Source organism: Myotis brandtii, unplaced genomic scaffold (assembly GCF_000412655.1).
Source record: "Myotis brandtii unplaced genomic scaffold, ASM41265v1 scaffold125, whole genome shotgun sequence".
In the NCBI taxonomy this organism is placed as follows: Eukaryota; Metazoa; Chordata; class Mammalia; order Chiroptera; family Vespertilionidae; genus Myotis; species Myotis brandtii.
Window position 1 is genome coordinate 2,415,746 of NW_005354385.1, and position 4,177 is coordinate 2,419,922.

Genomic DNA, 4,177 nt, shown 5'->3' on the forward strand with positions numbered 1-4,177 from the left:
GGAAGCTCCCAGCCTCTCCTTTTTTTCTTTTTATTCTGGGATTTATTTACCTTTGTAGCCTTGAGAGAAGCTCAGAGCCGGCCAGGGCAGGCAGGAGGGAAGTCTCCTGTTCGCTCCAGCTCCATTAACAAAGATGGCGGTTAATTTGCATACATAGGGTGAAGTGGCGGAGCAAAGACTAAAGGCTCCGTCCAGAGCCGCGAAGACTGAAGGCCTGGGTCCTGGGTGCCGGAGGAAAACCGGTGCCGGCAGCCAGGGGAAGGGAAGGCCTATTGCACGAATCTCTTTGTGCATTGGGCCTCTAGTATATATATAATATCTGGTACAAGAGTTTTCCTAAGGTATACTCCTAAGAGGCATAGGAAATATGCATTCTCAACTGTACTAGATCATATCGAATTCTTTTCTAAAGTGATTGTTATCACCTGTCACTGGTGTTCAGGAGACCCTATTATACCCACAAAGTCTTTCCAACACTTAAAACTGTCAGACTTCAAATATGTACCAATCTGGTAGATGTGAATATATCTCCCATTATGATTTTATTCTGTTTTTGCTTGATTCCTAATAAAATTAAGCTACATTGCATATATTGATCAGCCCTTGGTGTCTCCTCTTCCGTGAAAAGCCTTTTTCATTCTTGTTGCTTCTTTCCTTTGTCGGGGGAGGAAGGTGTTCTTCACTTATTTTTAGGAGCTCTCCATGAATTCTGTATACTAATCTTTTGTTAACTGAATGCATGACAAACAAGCCCTCCAAATTTTAGGCTTCTCTCTCTTTATGATGCCTTTTAATAAAAATAAAAGCATAATTTAAAAAAAAACCATATGTTCTCTTGAGGGTGGTCACCTTTGAAGGGTGAGTCTGAAAAGAGGCACTTCAAAGGGTCAAATGGATGATAGCCTTGGTGCACAGGAATAATGGGCAGGACTTGCTTAAGGCAAAGATATAAGCCTTTTACTAAAGAAGTTATATGCCTGGGACATGACTACCTATCATGACCAGCCCAGTAAGGAATTTATGATCAGATGTGAGGTTACTTTTGTCCACAATATACAAAGGAGAAGAGAGATGTCTGAGAGACAGGCGGGAACCCTTTCATGAAGAGCTGGAATGGAAGCTGAGACATCACCCTGTAGGCAGCTCATAGTGACTGGCAAGAGGTTGTTCCAAAGTTGTTTCTTGAACTAGGGATGAAAGCCAAATAAGACATAGTGTCTGCCCTCAAGGGCCTCATTGATATGCAGAGGAGATCATGAGCAAATCATGACAGTTCAGTATGTGTTCTTGGGAGCCAAAGGAATACTATATCCACAATATCTTGAGGGCATAGACTACAGCAGAGAGTGAACAATTGTTTGCTGAATGATTTCAATGTGTCAACCTATTTTTTTTTTCATGAATGTAGGTATAATGATAAAATTAATAAAGGTAATAGTAACTAGATTGTTAGGCAAGCACTGTGATAAGGACTTTGATATATCTCATTTAATCCTCATTACAATGCTCTGAGTTGTGCACTGTTTCATCTCATTCTACAGATGAGGAAAGCAAGACTTAGAGAGTTTAAAGTAACAGATCTAGAAAGAGGTAGAACTGGGATTTGAACTCAGATCCACATGATTTCTAAGCCCTGAATCTTACCTATTACACTGCAATGTTAATTGATGAGCTTTTCAATGATCTTGTACTCTAATTCTAGAAGTTAGTGGTGATTTTCTTTTAAAGTACATCAATATCCTTTCATCACATGGGGTAAAGCTTATAAAATTGCTGATTGAGCGAATTCAAGAGCAGTGTGTTTGTCAATGGCATTCATCAGTCTATAATCAATGTGTAAACTCTCTGCCAAACAATTAACTTGTTGGAAAATGTGTAAACAAGATAATTTTGGTTACGGCAGATATTAGCTGGTAGGTGTGGAGATACAACATTAGGGACCAGCAAACTGCCCTTCATTTAATTCTATTTGTAACACACCTATTGTATATGTAATGAACTTCCCTAGAAATCAGCCCCCTGGGACCTTCAGAATTGAGAATTGTTCCTTTCTGCCTGATTCAAGAAACAATCAGTCTCATTAACAATGAATAGAAAATCTAGTTGGAAGTGAAATTGTAAGACAGTAGGTTACAAATAAACAATAAAATTGTCTTAGGTTCAAATATGTGATTTGCATTTGATGCCATAGTAGTTTTGGAAGGGATGATCCAGTTCATAGGATCTTTTTTTTTTTTTCTGATCACCAGCTTATTCAACACAAAATAAATCCCTTCAACTTTACTGAGGTAGTTGGCTACGTCCACAACCAAATCTGCCTCTAAACTGGAATTCGGTTGCTGACTTAGCCCTGGCTCAGCTTTCTTGTCAGCACCAGGGGGCACAGCACCCTGTCTGTACATGTCTCTGTCGGCTTCCCATAGTGTGAGTCTTGCAGGTCCATCGCCCTCCAGACCTTTGGGCCTTGGCCTGCCAGTCTCAGGCGCAGAGTGGCAGGCCACGATCTCTGGGGGCAGGTGGAGGTAATTGCGGAGATACCGGATGCCCTTGTTGGAAAGGTACCAGTAGAAATGTTTCCAGGCAAACTGTTCCTTCACGTAGCCTCATGATTTGAGAGACTGCATGCCTTCATGACATGAAGATTAGGCATGTTCTTGTCTGCCAGCTCGGGGTGTTTAGGCATGTGCACATCCTTCTCGGCCACCATCACTCCCTCCTTAAAAAGAAGTTTGTAAATGGAAATCTGGTTCTTCTTGGGCATCAGCATCACCATGGCTGCTGTGTCTGCGACTGGAGCTATAAAGGAAGGGCCAGTTCATAGGATCTTAACTTCAGAATCTTATGTAGGAACCCATGGACCACTCCAAACCTGTTATCATATGTTATGTTTGTTATGTTCTCTCTCTCTCTCTCTCTCTCTCTCTCTCTCTCACACACACACACACACACACACACACACACATACACGAGAAAGGAATCACAGCTTTATCAAATTCTTTTTAGGGTCCATATAGCAAGAAAGGTTGAAAACCAAAGTCATCTTGACACAAATGAGTAAACTGAGGCTGAGAGATGTTAGGACACCTCATGCAATCATTTGTGGAAAATCTAGAAAAAGAGCCCATTGTCTCCCAGCCTGAAGCTCCAATCTCCTACCCTGATGTTTAAAAAACTGTGGACTTGACCTGTCCATAAACTACTGCAGACAAAGATCAATGCCTAAGAAAGCAAACATTGTCCTATCACTCCGCATTGCAGTCTGATACTTCCAATAGTTGACGGGATGAAAAAGTGCCACTTTAGGCCATGTATATTAAGGCAAATATTTACAGACTAACAAGCACTTATTTATTTATACTTTAAAAGAAATGAGTCCTTCAAGTACTCTCGTGGTATTATATTTCAATGGAATGTAAAAGCAACCCCATTCCTCCTCCCTCTATCCCCCATTGCTCCCAACCATGCTGCCTGATTGGCCACATCCGCCAGCAGCAAAAATCCAATCCACTCACGACTTAGAACCCTGGGCTGCTATTTAGAATGTAATTGCCCAGCACCCCACTGAGAATGCATTCTCCAAACCAGCAGCAAAGTTTCCCATTGAGACTAGGCAGAGAACTCTGATGGCTAATTTGGGGGATGTTAAAGCAATGAGTTTTATTTTTTTGAGTGAAAATAGAAACCACCCCCAAATAAGGACTCAAATCTCAGCTCTATTTTCACATTAGCTCTGGACTAGATCTACAATTTTCAGCCCAGTTTATACAACTGTGGAATTTTGAGCAAGACCCAAATGCAGTCCTTCTAACTCATTGAGAATCTTACTGACACATGACTGGAGTTTCTAATTCCCATTGAATCCTAGATATGCAACTCTTCCATGCAGCCTACAATGCTACATTTGGTTTTCCTAAAGCCACTGTTTGTAAGCCTCAAAACAGCAAAGGAAACAGAGAGAGCATGTTACTCTTTTATTTTTTTTAAAATTCTTTATTGTTTAAAGTATTACATATAGTATTACATATGTCTCCTTTTTTCCCCCCATTGACCTCTTACCGGCCACCTCCCCCCCCCAGCACATGCCCTCACCCCCCTCGTGTCTGTGTTCATTGGTTATGCTTATATGCGTGCATACAAGTCCTTTGGTTGATCTCTTATCCCTGCTCCTTCCCTCTGA

At 41.2% G+C, this 4,177-nt stretch overlaps 1 pseudogene; it reads right to left on the reverse strand.

Annotated features, from left to right (window-relative positions):
• Positions 1–2,280: 2,280 nt before the first annotated feature.
• Positions 2,281–2,807, reverse strand: LOC102253338 (annotated as a pseudogene).
• Between the last annotated feature and the right edge of the window lie 1,370 nt (positions 2,808–4,177).